We start from the raw sequence: 20,560 nt of genomic DNA, 5'->3' as shown, positions 1-20,560 counted from the left end.
CTATAAAAAAGTAAAACAGGAGATCCTAACTCGCTTGGGAGTCACCACCTTTGTTCGTGCTCAACTGGTCCACCGCTGGGAGTTCCATAAGGACAAGCCTCCACGTTCACAGATGCATGACCTCGTCCATCTGTCCTCAAAATGGCTACAGCCCGAGACGCTGACGGGACCACAGATCATGGAAAGGGTCGTGATGGACCGGTACCTGCGATCATTACCTGTGACTCTGCGCAAGTGAGTGAGCCATGCAGACCCTAAGCCCGTGGACCAGTTGATCGAGCTGGTGGAGAGGTATGTGGCGGCTGAGGAGCTGATGAGTATGCCCCACCGAGCCCCGATGGCGCACCGGCGAACTCCCACAGACACTGTTAAGACTGTTCCAGGGGAGAAGGGTGCTGGGTGGTGGAATGTACCTAAGACTGAGGGTGTAGAACCTGGAGACAGGCCTGCCAGGCCGGGAAGGTTCTTGCCTCGTAAACGACTAGACATTAATATGACTCAGTGTTTCCGATGTGGTGGCTTCGGCCATATTGCCGCTAATTGTGCACTTACAACTGAACCTATGCAATGTGATACTGCTCATGTCTACCGCAGGGGATCTTTCTTTGCACAGATAGCCTGTACGGCTGACCGGCAGGCTGTGACTGATAAGCACATGTGTGTACTCACTGTAGATGGCAACCGAGTAGAGGCACTGTTAGACTCTGGTAGCTTGGTGACACTTATAAAAGCTGAGCTGGTGAACCCCTTGCGGCGTGAGGGGAAAACTGTTGGTGTGACCTGCATACATGGGAATACTCGATATTATGTTACTGCCGAGGTGAACATCGAGACACCATGTGGTTCTGCTATAGTTTCTGTAGGTTTAGTACATGGTCTGATGTATGATGCAATATTGGGGAGAGACTTTGCTCACTTCAGGAAGTTGTGGGAAAGCCGTTTTGTTCCAGAGGTGAACAACCCCGATCCATTTGAGAAGGTTGTCGATGTAGTAGAGGAGGGAGTTTCTTCTGAGTCAGAGTTATTCCCTTTTTCTACTATGATTGGCGAACTAGAGAATGCGGAGCGTGACGGTGGCCCGCCAACTGATGTGCCCCCCATTGAGGTGGGAAGTGTTGTTGGGCCAGGTGATTGTCTGCCTGATTTAGAGGTCAGAAGAGAGGTCTTTGCCTGTGGAGCAGTTGAATGACCCTACTTTGGTAAAAGCCAGGGAGAATGTAAAAGTAGTTGATGGTAAACCCGTAGACCCTGATAGTCCTTTGTCCTATCCCAACATGGCAATGTGGCAGGATTTGTTATATCAGGTGACTAAGAAGGGGGAAGATGTTGTGGAACAACTAATAGTTCCCAAAGCCTACAGAAGAACAGTGTTGGATCTGGCCCATGGTCATATAATGGCAGGCCATCTAGGGGTAGAGAAAACCACTGAGCGAATAATATAGAGGTTTTTCTGGCCCGGGCTTCGTAAAGAGGTATCTGACTTCTGCGCATCCTGCCCTGAGTGTCAGTATCATGCTCCAAGGCCACATTTTAAGGGTCCACTAGTTCCATTGCCTATCATAGAGGTGCCGTTTGAAAGAATAGCGATGGATTTGGTTGGACCCTTAATGAAGTCTGCCAGGGGACACCAGTATATTCTGGTCATAATGGATTACGCTACCAGGTACCCGGAAGCGATCCCATTGCGCAATACGTCAACCAAGACCATTGCCAGAGAGCTAGTTCATGTCTTTAGCAGGCTGGGTATACCTAAGGAGATACTAACTGACCAGGGTACACTGTTTATGTCCAAAGTCATGAAAGAGTTATGCCGCCTGTTCAAAATCGAACAGTTAAGAACTTCGGTTTATCACCCCCAAACCGATGGGCTGGTCGAGAGGTTTAACAAGACGTTAAAACACATGCTTAGGAAAGTGGTCGACAAGGATGGTAGGGATTGGGATTACTTATTGCCGTATTTATTGTTGGCCATAAGAGAAGTTCCCCAGTCCTCCACCGGGTTTTCACCCTTCGACTTGTTGTATGGGAGACACCCAAGGGGTTTACTAGACTTTGCCAAAGAGACATGGGAGGGGCAGTCTAGTCCTTACAAAACGGTGATTGAGTATGTTTCTCAAATGCAGGAGAGAATTGCTGCGGTAGTGCCGATAGTGAGAGAGCACCTGGAACAGGCTCAACAGGCACAGCAGAGGGTATACAACCGCAATGCTCGGTTACGCAGCTTTGCTCCTGGGGACAGAGTGTTAGTATTGGTTCCCACTGTGGAAAATAAACTTTTGGCTAAATGGCAAGGGCCCTTTGAAATCTTAGAAAGAGTGGGGCAGGTCAATTACAAAGTTTACCAGCCGGGGAAAAGAAAGCCGGAACAGATATACCATATAAATCTGTTAAAGCCCTGGAAAGATAGAACGGTACTGTCGGCCGTCCGAGACCCTCCAGTAAGTCCAGGGCCCTTAGTTCACAAAGTGACAGTGGCAAAAACCCTGTCAGCAATTCAACAACAAGAGGTCAAGGAGTTTCTGATTAGAAATAGGGTGCTGTTCTCTGACGTACCAGGGAAAACCTCGGTCATTAAACATGACATCATCACTGACCCAGGGGTTAAAGTTAATCTAAAGCCCTATAGGTTACCAGAAGCACAAAGAGAATCAGTGTCGAAAGAAATTAAAAATATGCTAGAGGTAGGGGTTATTGAAGAATCACATAGTGAATGGTCAAGTCCCATTGTGTTGATTCCAAAGCCCGATGGGAGTGTGCGTTTCTGCAATGACGTCAGAAAGTTGAACAGTGTTTCAAAGTTCGATGCCTACCCAATGCCAAGAGTGGATGAACTGATTGAGAGACTAGGGACGGCAAGGTATTTAACCACTCTTGACCTAACCAAAGGGTATTGGCAAGTACCGTTAACCGAGAGCGCCAAACAAAAGACAGCTTTTTCAGCGCCAGAGGGCTTGTTTCAGTACAAGATGTTGCCCTTCGGGCTACATGGGGCACCTGCTACCTTCCAAAGAATGATGGACAGGATTCTAAGGCCCCATAGACGGTATGCGGCTGCTTATCTGGATGACGTGATCATTCATAGTCCTGATTGGCAGTCTCACTTACCCAGGGTACAAGCAGTGTTGGACTCCATCTATAAGGCAGGTTTGACAGCCAACCCAAAAAAGTGTTGTCTAGGCATGGAGGAAGTAAAATATCTGGGATACACCATTGGCAGAGGCCTGATAAAGCCTCAGCTCAATAAAGTTGATGCCATACAAAACTGGCCACGGCCTCTGAATAATAAGCAGGTGAGAGCCTTCTTGGGAATTACGGGGTACTACAGGAGGTTTATACCCAACTTTGCCACCATGGCAGTCCCACTGACTGACCTGACCAAAGGCAAACAAAAAGTCATGGTAGAATGGAGTCCTGAGGCAGAGAAAGCTTTTCAGGAGTTGAAAGTAGCGTTGTGTTCCCAACCAGTCCTGATGACTCCTAATTTTGAAAGGGAATTCATAGTACAAACCGATGCATCAGAAGTAGGTATAGGAGCGGTCCTGTCCCAGAACAAGGAGGGTGAGGAACACCCTATTTTCTATCTAAGTAGAAAGTTGAATGTACATGAGAGAAACTATGCCACAGTGGAGAAGGAGGCGTTGGCCATAAAGTGGGCGTTAGAGGCTCTCAGGTACTACTTGGTTGGAAGAAAGTTCAAATTGATCACTGACCATGCCCCTTTGAAGTGGATGTCTGAAAATAAGGACAGTAATGCGAGAATTACGAGATGGTTCTTGGCGTTACAAACTTTTAAATTTTCAGTGGAACACAGGCCAGGGAGCCAGCTGGCCAATGCTGATGCGTTGTCACGCGTTCATTGTTTGGGGGCTTCAGTTGTTCTGCCCCACAGGTCGAAACAAAGGGGGGGGATATGTGATAGGATCATTGGTAAAGTGGTCTGTGGCAGGTACATTTGTCCCAGATTCCTGTCTTATGTGTTTTAAACCCCCAGGAGAAAGTCTGCAGTATAGCAGGCTTGAGTTTCGGCTTTTTGAAAAGCCGGTTTGGGACCTGGGGGTTGTGGGTGAGAGGAGAGGGAGGGCTCCATCCACGGCCACTCCAGGTTTTGGTTCTCGCAGCCTGGTAACAGGCTTGTTAGTTTTTCACCTGAGAGTGGCCAATATAAGCCTAGTGTGTTTAGGGTTGATTGTCTCACCTGGGAGAGCAGGCAGGGAGTTTGCTCAGAGACACTTGGAAAACCTATTTGTGAGTACTGTGCTGTACCTTATTGCTGGTGAGGGCATTACGCCCTGCCAGGTTCTTGTAGTGAGGGAACTACCTGTGAAGTTAGAAGCCCAGCCAGGGCTAGGATTTACGTTTATGATTTCTTTATGTTATTAATGTTTTGCACAATAAAGACTGGCGCCGACCAGCTTGTACTTGAATCCAGTCTGGCGTACTGTTTCCCAGCTGCTGTGTGTGTAAGGAAGGAGTCCTCTACCCAGGAGAGGAACCCCTAATCTGACTGTGTCACATATTATATACAGTTGCAATTATAAATAGAAACACACAGTGCACCTTTTACGATGCATGAAGACACACTGCATATTTACATATAATCATAAATATGCACGCACTCATAAAAGGTTCCTGCACATTATGGTTTATATTAAAGTTATTAATTAAAATGCATGTATTTATTATTAATGGTATACAACATGATAGACATGGCATGTTTGGTACTAAACTAACACACTGCTTATTTCCAGATATCTGAACCTATCAGCGAGGGAGTCGCACCTTGCGTTTGATGGTTATGGAATATAGGAAATTATTGGTTAGAATGTATACACTGTAATGTAGTGTCTCTATCTAATTTAAATCAATTAAAGAACGACAATGTAATCTGGAGAATTGGGACATACCCCTAGTGAACTGTCCTATGAACTACAGCGTACTACAGAGACCAAGAGCAAGAACCAATGGAATTATATTTGTCTGTCTACATTGTTGTTATCATGTTCTGTTAGGGTATAAAGCCTGTGTCCCAGTCCCAGTTGGTAGCCATTCTCTTGAATGACCACAGACCTCTGGATTGAAGACTGTAACTGGGACCGGTGTGCTTGCGTAATGTATCGACTGTACCTTATTTCTGTATAATCCTTTGCGCTAATTGTATTTATATCACAGCATGTAACTAAATGCTTTTCATGTGAATAATTACTTTTGTGCTTTAGAACCACACTCAAAGTCTGGAAAGCGATTACTTCATATGCGTATAGGATCTATATACGCTAAACAGTGACATTTAGGTATATAGGCCCTGATTCAGAGCCGGACGCTCTGACCAGAGTGCTCGCTCTGAATCAGGGCCCACCTCCATTAATATGGAGCGTCCTCCTGGACGCTCGTATAGCTGTGGGTCACCACCCACAGCATATACAAGCGTGCAAAATGATGGTCGCGATGGTCTCGACCATCGCGACCATCGGAACTGCGAGTGAAAGCCTGCGGTTGAGTTTCTTAACCGCAAGGCCAGGAGTGATTTTGGCTCTATAAGAGCCAAAATCACTCCCACTGACATCACTAGTGATGTCAGTGGGGCCGGCTTCAGACGGTAGGCGTTCCCTTGGGAACGCCTTCATCTGGCAGGCACGCCCCCGGCACGCCCACCAAAGGGGGCGTGCTGTCAGTCACCATCGTCCTTCGCTCGTCGGGTCTCACGCATGCGCACGACGGAGCTCCCTCCGTCGTGCGCATGCGCAGTGGGGAACATCGACCCACTTGCGAGCGTACTGCCGCTCGCGAGTTGGTCTGAATGACCCCCATAGATCATTAGGAATTCACACTACAGGTTCCAGCAAGGGCACACTGGCAAGCTGGCACTTATAAAAAAAACAAGTGCCAGCATGCCTGGACATTAAGTGCCAGCATGCCTGGACATTAAGAGCTGGCACAGTCTTCCTGTAAAGAAAATATTAAAATAACCGAAGTACACAAATGTTGAAGGTGGTATTCCTTTGTAAAAAGAAAACAATTACATACTTACCAAACCCTTGGGTGACCTCCTCTTCATTCCATGTAGGCATGCATAGGTCTTGGTAAAATAAAAAAAAAACACAAACCCAATCCCCATGAACAACAATGCACTCTGTACACATCCTAAACCTGAAATGATCGGTCACTACCATTGAAATGAAAGGCAGAAGCGCTGAGTGACTGAGAGCATGGGAGCACTGCTCTGAGTCATTTAGTGCTTCTCTATTCATGTAAATGGTAGTGGCTTGTCATTTCAGGTTTAGGCATTGTACCCATGTACCCAAAGCCCAGGGTGGTGTGTGGAAGGCTGGTAATTCCCCAGAAGAGGGGACCCCAATTTATTTTTTTGGCCCCCACTTTCCACAGAATTTCAGCACTATGCTCACCAATTGGGAGTTAGTTGACTGTATGGCATGGAGAACCTCAGGCTGTGTGTTTCCCTCCTATAGCATCATCTTAGTGGCTGGTTCACCCTTGTACTGGTTATTGGAAAATAATGGGAATCCCACACCATTTTCTCCCATTATTTCAATTACCAAACCAGGCTGAGAGGTCCAGGGCTGATTATTGATATTGTGAGGGGGTCTCACATATTTTTTTAATTAACTATTTTGTCCATATTTTTTACACTTAGCTAAGCCTGCACAGATCACAATAATCCAGAGGTTCCCAAACACGGTCCTCAAGGCTCCCCAACAGTTCAGGTTTTAGAGAGTTCTATGGTTGAGTACTAATTAAGTCACCTCTGCCCAACCATGGATAGCTTTAAAATCTGAACTGTTGAGGAGCCTTGAGGGCCATGTTTGGGAACCTCTACACTAATCTGTTTGGTGCTTTCAGCCTGCCTACAAAGGCAGAGGTGCTTCAGGGACAAATAGAATCTAGGTAGCAGATTGGGAGGCCAAAGCCACAGAGGCCATGTTTAGCCTCAATTTGAATCCAGAATTTGTGTGGGTAACCAAGGCATTCCTGGGTACAACTTGGAACCCTCCATGTTTGGCTGTATTCGGTTTTCAACAAAGCACTCATCTCTACTTTGTATTGCTGGCATTTATTGCCCCGGGACCAATTTCCTAATATCTTAACAACTTTGTTACCTGTATCACTTAATTCCTATCCCTTATCTATTCTCAAACTGGGTGATTTAAACATTTCCCTTGATAGCCCCACTATCTATTCCATCACTTACTCTTTTGGTCCTCTTCGTAAACTTCTTCTCCTTCCCACTGTGATGGATATTACACAACATTTCTCCTCACACATATACTTATATATTAATTTCTCCAACTGTGCCTAGACCTGCTCTCTGACCAGAGACCCACCTCATGTGCCCTCCTACACCCATCTCCTCGCACAAATGGCCATATTCAGAGTCACTCACAAGTGTTAGTTGAGACGGTTTTCAGTCCCAACTAGGGATGTGCAGGCTAGGATTAGTTTGGATTTTCCTGCCAAATTCGGGTTTTTCCCACCAAAAATCGGGTCTCAGAAAGAGGCAAAACATCATCTTTCATGGACAAACATCATCATTCCTGGACAAAAGTCCATGAAAGATGATGTTTGTCCATGAAAGATGACGTTTTGCCTCTTTCTGAGACCCTATTTTTGGCTGGAAAAATCCGGATTTTGCGGGAAAATCCAAACTAATCTGAGCCTGCACATGCCTAGTCTCAACGCAATATTTTTTTACTTCACATGTATGCCATTTTGCTTTCCATGTTTCAACTCTGTATTATGGCTGACTTGCGATTGTATGTGACCAAAGGGCCAGGAAGTGATTGATATGGCCTCCAAAAAGTTTAAAATACTGCTCTGCATGTGCTCTGCTCCATGTGTAAGTATACAGTTGATAATGGTGACTGCAAAGTTGATATTGATGACTGGGTCTGATTGGTTGCAAATGTGAAAAATACACCAAATCCATGCAGTGCTTGAAATGCCGCTTTGTACTGCATGGAACCCTCATTTTACAGAAATTTAGAATGATTCAGGCATGATTTTGGAAGGGACTCCTGAGCATTTATTTCTAGGTGATGAATTGAAAATAAATAAATCAAAGTAATATATGTGTCTGCTTCATGGAGCAATTCAAATGCTCCAAATCACTTGGGTACTTAATAGCTGCGTTATTCTGCCTCTTACTTCAACATATTTTCATTCTGTGCCACTATTTTAAGCAATTTCTTTACTCAAAGCAAAGTCGCCTCTAGTTACAATAGTCTCATCTCAGCCCAGTAGACAAGGGGACAGTGCTGCAGCCAAGTGGAAGGAGTTACAGCTGTGGGACTTGTGCATGTGACTGACTCTGAATAGGTTGAAGAGTTGCAATTTTTCTAAAAATTGCTCTGGTGACAGACTCTGAGGGAGGCCCTAAATTACACCTGTTTATCTTGACCAGATTCAATACTCACATTGACTAAACCTTTTTCTCTACTGTCCTGCATCTTCCCACAATATCATCATCCCTTGGCAATGTAGCTACCACATACAACATCCAAACCTCAATCATGTGATACAAACAAGCCTGTTACAGTTTCTGCTTACCACCACAGGAATAAACACAGCTCTTCCCATAAAAACTCATCCATTTGTGCAGTACAACCATGTCAAGCAAACCTACTTTACTTATCTATGCAGCTTTCTAACTTTAGAGTCTTTGGACCTGAATCAGACCTGCTCGCTAGGATGCGATCGCTCGTAGCTGGCCGATATTTGCATTCTGCGCATGCGTGTGCATCACAATGCGCGTGCGCGAACCACTTCGACAGATCGGGAAGCACTTGCTCGCCCACCTTAGACAGCCCAGTTGAATGAGTGACAGAAGAGGCCATTTGTGGGTGGTAACAGGGGCAGGTCACTAGAAATGGGGGAGTGGACATACGAACGCAGGTGTATCTGTGTGTTTCAATGCCGTTTCATAGGCGTGCATAATTAACAGGCAGCGTCATTGTACACGTCACCTGGTTGTATTTCACACTGAAGTAATTGCAGTGCTTGCAGCCAGGTATAGTCAACTTCAAGTGCTATGAGCACATCCGATGGTGCTCGATGTACCAATGTTTTCATGCTCTTCCAGGAGATGACGTGCGCAAGTGGGCATCTTATGAATGGCTGGTGGGCATCTGCATACACAAAGTGATCACTCGCCAAGACATAGTGGGCGTGCTAATGCCTTGCCGTGCGATAGCGCCTGCCTTGCTGGGCATGCGCTGGATTTACGTATGTTGGGAGCAAGCGATCACATCTAGCAAGCAGTTCTGAATCAGGTCCTTTGTCTTTAACTTGCAACACCTCCCCAATTCTCATGCACAGTCCATGACTTCATTACCTATGCCGAAATCAAAAGCAACAACATTTGACAATACATCTTTTCAAACAAGACCCTTCTTTTACAATACTCCCCCAATCCCCTGTAACCTAGGTTGATGTCTCTGTACACATTTTAATATTTAACCCCATTAACTTTATTTCTTCTTAATTTCTCTGCTCCATCTCTGCCACTGAATGCCTGGCTCTAGCTCAGACAGATGTGTCCTTTCTCATCTGGCCTCAATACGCCATCAGAGGCCCTGTGCAACTCCACTAGTGTTGGGCAACTTTTTTTGCTGAAAATGCGTCTAAGTCACAATGTGATGCTACTAGAGCACACCAGGACACTGTGCTGATTAATTTGATATGTGACACTTGTATATCTGTGTGCAACTGAGACTGAAAACCAAACTTGATGTGGAAAAAAGCTGTTGCCTACACTTCATAACACTTCATATGCTGTTTGAGAGACTCAGTCGCACACAGATATACAAGTGTTATATATCAAATTAATCATCACAGTCTCCTGGTGTGTCCTAGTGGCAACACATTGCAACTTAGAAACAAAAAAATAAAAATGCAAAAAAGATGCCTGGCGCTAGCAGATTCTCACGGGACCATGTGTGCCAAGAGGGGCTGTTTGGCATGACTGCAGCAAAGATGAGTGAGGACACATCTGTGTCTACCATCTACTGTACTTTCTTCGCTGGCACTTTCCCATTGACCTTTAAATATGCTCTAAACTCACCAATCCTAAAGAAACCATCACTATCTCCAAATTATATCTTTCTCTTCTACCCTCCAAATTACGGTATGTGAGTGATTTCTCTCTACACTCGCTTCATACTTACTATAAAGTCTAATAGTGCATACACACGGTCAGATTTTCCCTTCAGATATGAACGATAACGATTTAAAAATCGTTCAGTCGTTCATATCTGAAGGAAAATCTGACATATCTGACATGCCTGAACGATGGACGATCAACGATGCGCGTTCCCGTTTGTCAGATAACGATATCTGACATCTGATGTGTTTGCAGTCAATCTTGGATGATTCCATTCATTTTAATGCAGTCAAAAATCGTTCAAATCGTTCAAATTGTTCAATCGTTCAATCATTCATCTGACAAATTTGAGAAGTCTGACAAATCTGACCGTGTGTATGTTCCATTATAGTATTACTTCTCCATCCTACTGAACATCTGTTACTATCCATTAGGGCACCCCATGGCTCTGTTCTCAATAATCTATTGCATAATGTATTCACTAGTTTGTCCTAAAATACCACTGCTGCACTTACAACAGCCAAATCTACCTCTCATCCTGTAACCTACTGTACCTCTCTATTATCTTGTGTGACCATTTGTTTTTCTGCTACCTTTACATGGATATTCTGATAGTACAATACCTAAAAGTCCCCATGTCTAAACCAGCTTATCTTCTCCTCTAAAGGAAACAAAAACTACTATGGGACTGGTGATCAAGAACAGGTAAAAACAAACAGATGGATGATAATGAAATGTATTCACTACAAAACAAATAAATACAAAAAAGCTCCCAGGAGTAAATTATAAATAAGGCAGAAAACATAAATAATACATTGACATGTTTTTTTTATTCTTTAAAAGAAGAAATGCACTCAAATATTCAACCTTGTTGTGTATGTGTTTAAATACAGTGTTCTTTACATAAGAGGTGGACCCCTCTCTAATCCTTGAAGTGCAGCCAAAGATCAATCTATCCACACATTCAGAGCGCAGTAGATCCAACTTAGATTAATGTTTTTTCTATTGACAAAAAAGATTAAACAATCTCTAGCAGTGCCAATTGTTTAAAATGTGCTTCAATAGTTATTGCAGGGAAGCAAATAGTATTTATCCTTTCAAATTTGCATTTTGCATACAAAGCATCAAAAGATGGCTGAAAGGAAAATAGGAGCTCATTCAGACCTGCTCGCAAGATGCGTCCGTTCTCTGGCAAAAAGTGGCCAGATATTTAAGTAAGGACGCCCTCTATGTCTTAGTGAGCTACGGCACTGAGCGCTAACTAGTGTATAAAGACGCCCCCTTTCCACTCGTAACACACGTCATCTCCTGGAATTGTTTGATTAATCGGTAACATCGAGAGCCATTGGAGCTGCTTGCAGCCATTGGGGTTGCCTTTCCCCGCCGCAAGCACTGCGATCAGTGCTGGCTGAAATACATGCAGGTGATGTGTACATTGACACTACTTTGATAATTATGCATGTATTTTAAACGGCATTTTGGCGGCCTGACACACCTGCGTTCTCACCACTACTCCCCCATTCACAAGCACCTGTTACCACCCTCAAACGGCACTGTCACTCAAAGTAGCGGGCAGTCTGTGTGCTACAAGTGCACAATTCCCCATCGCTAAGACTGGCTTGCGCATGTTCACTGTGAATTATACACATGCGCACTGAACAACAATCACCCGGCAGCGAGCGATCGCGCCTTAGCGAACGGGTTTAAATCAGGTCCTTAGTCCCAATGAGGCAGGCTAGTTTAGCAACCTTTAACGTGTGAGAAGTTTCATATATGATGGGACATAAATATCAAAAAAACTCAATTGAGAGGACCAATAAAACAGATAGCTGCCAGTGAATAAAAGCTCCTGGAGCACTGTGGGCAAGGAAGAGATGAACTCACTAGGGTCTCCTTGCAAGTCCGATGGTCGCGATAATCGCGAACATCACCAGACCACCCACAAAAGCTGTGGATGGTCACCCACAGCTTAGCAAACGGCCTGGAGGCCGAAAAAAAACCCCTGCCCTGATTCAGAGCGAGCGCTCGCAAAGCGAGTGCCTCTGAATCAGGCCCAAAATATATATCTCTGTAGAGGCATATATCAGCTGACAAGTCTAAATTTTCTGTTTATGTGGGAAACATGCAAGTTATCTTGAACTCAAAAATTTTTCTGTCCATGCAACAGTGCAGCAAAGAGCTGTATATACGTTCACATTGGCCTAACGTCTAAATCTAAATGAGGCCCTAGCTGTGCACCAACTAGTAAGTATGAAAGTAAATAAATACAAGACTTAGGGCCTGATTCAGAGCCGCTCGTAAGCGGCCGCTCGTTCGCTCTGAGCGATGTTCGCACATCTGCGCATGCGTATGGGTTTTAGTACGCATGCGCGAACCAGTCAGTGCGGTCGAAAATTGTGTGCTCGCAAAATAGCGAATGCCTACTAATTTGAGTGACAGAATGAGGCGTTTGTGGGTGGTAACAGGGGAAGGTGCTTGAAAACGGGGAGTGGAGATCTGAACGCAGGTGTGCCAAAAGGTCAAAATGGGCGTTTTAAGGGTGTGCATAATTAACAAAGCAGCGTCATTGACCACGTCACTTGGTTGTCTTTTAGCCTGAACTGCTCGCATGATTGCGGTAGGAAAATCCAACCACAAGCACTGCGAGCAGTTCATACGCCTTTCAATGTACTCGATTTATCAAATAAATAGCGGAGATGACGTAGGATGCGAGCGGCCAGGGGGCATTTTTTCCTAAATAGTGAGCGCATGTTTTGTTCGCTCGTTCAGACATAGAGGCGTCAACAGACCGCAAAGAGCGAGCGCTTAATTTAAATAGCCAGCCCCTTTTTATGAACGAGCATCCGCAAATAGCGTCCGGCTCTGAATCAGGCCCTTACTTCTTAATAATTTCTATTGATACCAATACCAACTGTATGGATGAAAAAAATTACATTTATAAAAAAAAAATAATACGTATGTACATAAAAAAAAATAATTTAGATGAGAGAAGTAAATTGTTATACAAATAAGCCACATTTTGAAGATCACTTACACCATGTAACATGATACACAGTAATAAACAATAACAGCAATCACACAATGGAAATGTTAAACTGACCTATTTGAAAATATGAGTTATTATTTTGCCTGCCAGGTTTCTCATCTGCATTCCTATGATCAGGAAAAATTACTCCAGCATGGTCCAAAGCAAGGGGAGCCATGTTGTATCTTATTTGAAGGTCGAAGTCAACCTGTAAATGGACAATTGAGAGCCAGAATCAGAGTTGCACTCAAGTCGGCCACAAGTGTTGCGGCATTGCGTTCATGAATGTTAATGTGGATAGTCACCCATATGCAGAGTTACAGGTATACATGTACAGTATTTATCTGCTTGTTGAAGTAGCTGTCATCATTATCAACATGCATTTGCACTAATGCTATTCTAGCTGCAAGATATCCATCCTAAATCATATCTCTGCATATGCAGTCTGCATTGCTCGCAGTTCCACCTATACTTTCATGAAGCCCTCAGAATACTTTTCCTATGCACAAAAAAATTTCTATTGCCAGCCTGGTACACCCGATCAAATACTGCAACTATGCACTTGCTGAACACCATTATTTTTATATTTTAAAGTCTAATGATACTTGTATACTAAGGATTATATATTACAAGCTATAGTTATTCAAACATTTGCAAATGGTCGTGCATGTTTATAATAGACACTTCCTCCCTGGCCTCATTTTGTAGTTTGTCTTCTTGAAACACTAGTATTCAGACTATTACCAGCTTTCCTTTTCTCATACAGCTAACCTGGACCTCCGTGGAACTTTTTTTGCTTGAGCCTGAATGCATACAGTCCTAAAAATCACCAGAAAGATGGAACCACAGGCAGAAAGTATAGTGGAAGCCTGCTGCATGGACAAAGTAGGGGTTGGCTTTAGTTGTGAGAACTGAAGTGTGGATTAAATTTTAGCATCAAGTAAAAATCCACAGCTATCTTGCTTTAAAGTGCTCATTGTAAACTGTGTGGAGGTCTCCTATTATTATTTATATTGACTGATTTTAGATCACCCAACTATGTGCAGTGATTTTAGTATGGATATTCATGTTAAACAGCAAATTGAATTTTAATTGGTAACAGGACTCAAATATTTAGGAAACAATGTTCTCAGAAGCTACATTTAGCAGCCAAGCTTTCGTGTAAATGGGCAGTCAATTAGACAGAAGTGTGATTGGTAAAAGCTAATGGAAATTGAATTGCATCATTAAATCACATCTTTAGAGACTCATCAAAGGACAATAGTAGGTAAATGGTATAGGAAATTGATAATGATAGTGGTCCAGAGAGTCAACATAGGCAGTTTTCTCTGCATTTCTATTTTGCTTGAACAATCAAGACATATACAGTACCAATAGGTTAACTGGCCTCTGTCTAAATTGTCCACGGTATGTGTTTGACTGTGATAGGAAACTAAAATTCTTAACACTGCTGGGGAAAGGACAATAGGCCTAAATAAAAATATTTGCAGATTACTTTACTGCTATAAATTACAGGGATACGATAATCTGTAATTGTGCAGAGAACAATGAATGCAAAAAAGAGATAAGCTGTATGATTAAGTTTGGCACCGGTACATACAAGAAATAACTCTTTGGACATGTTTTTAGTTTGTCACAGCATTTATGTTACAGTTAATTTACAGATAATTTTTGAACTGGGGCAGTAGATAACAACTGCAGATCTCATCCCTGATGCACTATTCTCAATGTGATCCTAGACAGGAAAATAGACAGTTAAGTATAACATCAAAGTATGCATTTATATGTAAAAGTTAAGCAGAGAAAATATTATTTAGCCCCATTAGACCCTGAAAGCATAAAACACGATTAGAATAAATCCCATTATGTATTGCACTGGATACTTTAAAATAGCATAGCTGAGCTATGAGTAATATACTTAATGTTGTTTTCTTAACAATTATCTCAATTACATCTATACAGTAACATTTAGTTATATTCAGTGCATATCTTATCCTCTTTGATTTTTTATTGATTTACAGTAGTTGCTTTCCATTTAGGTTTACATAACACTAAACATTTTTAGTACAAATGCTGGCAGTTCCATATCAAAGATTATTTTGCATCAATATCAGATCAACATGGCATACCTATAAAATGTTCACTATAATGATTATCAGTGATCTGTTGACAAATAACAGCAAAACTAAAGAACCCAATGAAAGTTTTTACACTTATAATAGGATATGTGGGTATATTATGCTGAATGTGATTGAAAGTAACAGGAACATAGTGTAGAGAATAAAGAGATAGGGTTAAGAAATATGTAAATATATGGAATGTTAGTAAGCAGGAGAAGGTTTGGAATTTATGTAGAGTAGCCAGACTGGTAAAACTAGAATGGATAGTCACACAGGCCAAAGGTTAGAACCAGAGTATCAATATACTGTATAGCGATACAGATACAAGCTGAAATCAAACACAATATTTGTTAAAAAAAAACAGAAGACAAGAGAAATGCAAAAAAAGGCAGATTCTAGGGCGAGAGATAGAACTGACGTTTGGATTTCATATGGAGAACAGTTCCTAGGCTTTGTATGCATTTGTACCTACAGCAGTCACATTTATTCAAAACTAGAGATGTGTGCAGAACCGTGTGTTTTGAATGTGGTTCTAAATCTTTGTTGTGTTTTAGTTTTGGTACAAGCATCCTGAATTATTTTAGTTTTGGACTTGCATTTCTTTAAAAATTTATAAAAAAAAACCTAAATCATATAATTTAAACCTGTTGTTGCTCCTACAATATTATTGACATCAATAACTTTAATTTCAATTTTGACCACCTCACAGCTCACAATATTGTTTTCAACAATATTGGCCAAAGGCTAAAGCAAACTAGCTGGCTAAATTAAGCTACAGAGCAGGGGAACAAACACATAGCAGTTTAAAAGAATTTAGCACATCTATGTAACACAGTGGCACAGCAGTGGCAGATAGGATTGCAGTTTAATGCAGAATGCTTTCAATAATCAATAATGGATAGGCTTAAAGTTAAAATGTCTCGTTAGATAGATTTTATGTTAACAACACACTTCTCAAAACAGAAAATCACAGGCCTCAACTTAGTACAGGTAAATGGAGAGGGAATAACAGGCTAGTAGTCTTGGATGTGGACTGAAAGAACTACAGTAAAAAGGTAGACAAGGTCTAGATAGACACCAGATATTGGACAGATAATAGGTCGACAAGGACAAAATGTCAAAAGGGACAAAGGGTCGACTCACTAAAGGTCGACATGTAAGAAGGTCAACAGGTACAAATGGTCGACAGGGTCAAACAGAGACACCGTGGTTCCCCAGACTCAGGAGGAGAGCCATACAGCGGAGATGCACTGCCGCCATCCTCCACAAGTTATACGGTGAGGCAGACACTAATATTGAGTGAAAGATTTCCTCTGGATCCTGTGCAGTTAAGCTAAAGGAATCTCAGTTTGTGCTTTTTCAACTTGCTGGAGAGCATTGCACACTATATGTATGCAGTGGCGGATCTAAACTTTACTTTTAGGGGGGGCGGTTTTAGGGGGGGGCATTTTCAGTGCACCATACCCCCCTGCGCTCCACAATAATGTGCTTACACGCACATACATTGCCTTACTAACACGGACACCCCTTAGTCACAGATACCACTTTCTGACACAGACCACTTAGTGACACTGATACAGACACACTTACTGGCACAAACTCTTACTGACAGACACTGATGAATGACACAGATACCGCTTACTAATACAGACAACTCCTACTGTCACAAACACTCTTACTGACACAGATACTGCTTACTGACACAGACACCACTTAGTGACACAGACACGCTTACCTACACAGACACCCCTTACTGACACGGACACCTCTTACAGACAGAAACCACTTACTGAAAAAGACACAAAATGAAAACACACATTTATTGACACAGATACAACATACAGGGCGGGATGCAGCAAGGTGAGAAATACAGTCAAACCCCGAAAATGATTGTTTGACTCATATGTACCAAGCCTCGTAATACAATGCACTCCGGGGCTTGGTTGCGGTCAGTAACGCCATCTCATGTTTGGCGTTAGAAACCTATGGGCTTTTATCAGGAGAGTGCTGTGAGATGGATCCAATCAGATTCCTCCCAGCACCCCCTGTGACGTGTGTGTCCTTCTGTGCATGGGCAGAAGGATGCCAGAGGGGCTTCTAGGTAAAAAAAACAGAAGTTCCTCCTTCGCAAATGGCCGCTTTTACAGAGAGAGAGGTCCTTTGCGCTTTCCTACATGCATTCTGGCGTTACCAATGCCGGCATGCAAGCGAATAGCGTCGAGATGCATTGTGTCATGCGAATGTGATGCGTCATGCATCCAGCTCACTGAAAGATTCCCCTTACTGACACCACTTATTGGCACATTATACATACATACTTCCTGAAAGATACCCCTAACTGAAAGACAACACTTACTGACACCACTTACTGATAGACACACTAAATGACACTGACATCACTTACTGACACACACACTAAATGACACTGACATCACTTACTGACACACACACTGACACCACTTACTGACAGACACACTAACTGACACTGACACTACTTACTGACACACACTGATACCACTTACTGACACACACTGACACCACTTACTGACACACACACTGACTCCACTTACTGACACACACACTTACTGACACCACTTACTGACACACACACTGACACCACTTACTGACATACATTGACACCACTTACTGACACACACACTGACTCCACTTACTGACACACACTGACACCACTTACTGACAGACAGACTTACTGACACTGACACCACTTACTGACACACACACCACCACTTACTGACAGACACACTAACTGACACTGACACCACTTACTGACACACACTGACTCCACTTACATACACACTGACACACACTGACACCACTTGCTGACACACACACTGACACCACTTACTGACACACACTGACACCACTTACATACACACTGACTCCACTTACTGACACACTGACACTGCTTACTGACACACACACTGACTCCACTTACATACACACTGACACCACTTACTGACACACTGACACTGCTTACTGACACACACACTGACACCACTTACTAACACACACACTGACACCACTTACTGACAAACACATTGAATCCACTTACATACACACTGACAATACTTACTCTGAAACACACATACTGAGTGACAGACTTGTTCATTTATTATAGATTGATACAGCACAATTAGACACACAACATCACAACCCCCATTGCTATTCCCCCCAGGCTATAACAGGAGAGTCTTGGAAACATCAAACAAACAACTCTCTCCCTCCCCCCTGCTCAGCAACCCCCCCTTCTGTCATGGACTATAGCAGATGGGTGCTGGAAACATGTACCTGCATCCCCGCATTTCCAGCACTGCCACAGATCGGCTCCCCTTACAGACACCACTTATTGGCACATTATACATAAATACATCCTGACAGATACCCCTAACTGAAAGACAATACTTACTGACACACACACTGACACCACTTACTGACAGACACACTAACTGACACTGACATCACTTACTGACACACACTGACACCACTTACTGACAGACACACTAACTGATACTGACACTGACACTACTTACTGACACACACAGTGACAGCCTGACACCACTTACTGACACACATTGACACCACTTACTGATACACACACTGACTCCACTTACTGACACACACTGACACCACTTACTGACACACACACTTACTGACACTGACACCACTTACTGACACACACTGACAACACTTACTGACACACATTGACACCACTGACTGACACACACACCGACTCCACTTACTGACATACACTGACACCACTTACTGACACACACACTTACTGACACACACACTGACACCACTTACTGACAGACACACTAACTGACACACACACTGACAGCCTGACACCACTTACTGACAACATTTACTGACACACACTGACTCCACTTACATACACACTGACACCACTTACTGACACACACTGACACCACTTACTGACACACACACTTACTGACACTGACACCACTTACTGACACACACTGACACCACTTACTGACACACTGACTCCACTTACTGACACACTGACACTGCTTACTGACACACACACTGACAACACTTACTAACACACACACTGACACCACTTACTGACACACACACTGAATCCACCTACATACACAATGACAATACTTACTCTGAAACACACATACTGACTGACAGACTGTTCATTTATTATAGATTGATACAGCACAATTAGACACACAACATCACAACCCCCATTGCTATTCCCCCCAGGCTATAACAGGAGAGTCTTGGAAACATCAAACAAACAACTCTCTCCCTCCCCCTTCCTTCACGGACTATAGCAGATGGGTGCTGGAAACATGTAACTGCATCTCCGCATTTCCAGCACTGCCACAGATCGGCTCCTACCTCTGATTTTTACAGGTGATGGTGGTAGTAGTGGGATTATAGAGAGGGCTCCTGAAGCAGGTCCCCACACACAGCAGTAGTGGGGCTGGATTGGAGCTAGGTGCAGCCACTCCCCTCCCCCTCCCTCCAAAGCATTAACTCGCGCTGGTGTTGCCATGCGGTCCCGCACGGTTACACAGCTGAGCCACCTGACTGTTAATAAGTGGATGGGGATTTGGGGAATCAGGGCTTTGTTTACAGGGGCTGATTGCCCTTATCGCCCTCCCCCCCTGGATCTGCCACTGTATGTATGCAACTAAGCTCTACAGGAGACTGTGATTAATTGTAATTCATTAGTGAGGATTTATACTCCAAAACTTACCTTGTTTCATATTTCACATTGTTTTATCCAAGGGACTGTGGGCCTGATTCAGAGCCGCTCGTAAGCGTCCGCTCGTTTGCTCTGAGCGATGTTCGCACATCTGCGCATGCATATGGGTCATAATGCGCATGTGCCAACCAGTCATTGTGGTTGGAAATTGTGCGCTCGCAAAATAGTGAGTGCCTGCTAATTTGAGTGACAGGATGAGGCGTTTGTGGGTGGTAACAGGGGAAGGTGCTTGAAAACGGGGAGTGGAGATCCGAACGCAGGCGTGCCAAATGGTCAAAATGGGTGTTTCAAGGGTGTGCATAATTAAAAACGCAGCGTCATTGGCCACGTCACTTGGTTGTCTCTTAGCCTGAACTTTTCGCATTATTGCCATAGGAAAATCCAACCCCAAGCACTGCGAGCAGTTCAGACGCCTTTCGATGTACTCGATTAATCTAATAAATAGCAGAGATGACGTATGATGCGAGCGGCCAGGGGGCGTCTTTACAAAATAGTGAGCGCATGTTTCGTTCGCTCGCTCAGACATAGAGGCGTTAACAGAC

General features: G+C 43.5%; 1 long non-coding RNA gene across 1 annotated transcript in view; it reads right to left on the bottom strand.

Moving 5' to 3' along the window:
- LOC148543179 (uncharacterized) overlaps positions 1 to 19,786 on the bottom strand; it is a 31,970-nt gene extending 12,184 nt beyond the window's left edge. The window contains exons 1-2 of the long non-coding RNA XR_015878882.1: positions 19,649 to 19,786; positions 13,215 to 13,347 (exon numbers count right to left, since the gene is read on the bottom strand). This is a non-coding gene — a long non-coding RNA (uncharacterized LOC148543179). The remainder of the gene's footprint in view (positions 1 to 13,214; positions 13,348 to 19,648) is intronic.
- Between the last annotated feature and the right edge of the window lie 774 nt (positions 19,787 to 20,560).

The sequence above is a fragment of the Taudactylus pleione genome, unplaced genomic scaffold (assembly GCF_031769625.1).
Source record: "Taudactylus pleione unplaced genomic scaffold, aTauple2 ptg000005l, whole genome shotgun sequence".
NCBI classification, from domain to species: domain Eukaryota; kingdom Metazoa; phylum Chordata; class Amphibia; order Anura; family Myobatrachidae; genus Taudactylus; species Taudactylus pleione.
Note: the sequence above shows the minus strand (reverse complement) of the source record. Positions and strands in the feature narration are given on the sequence as shown.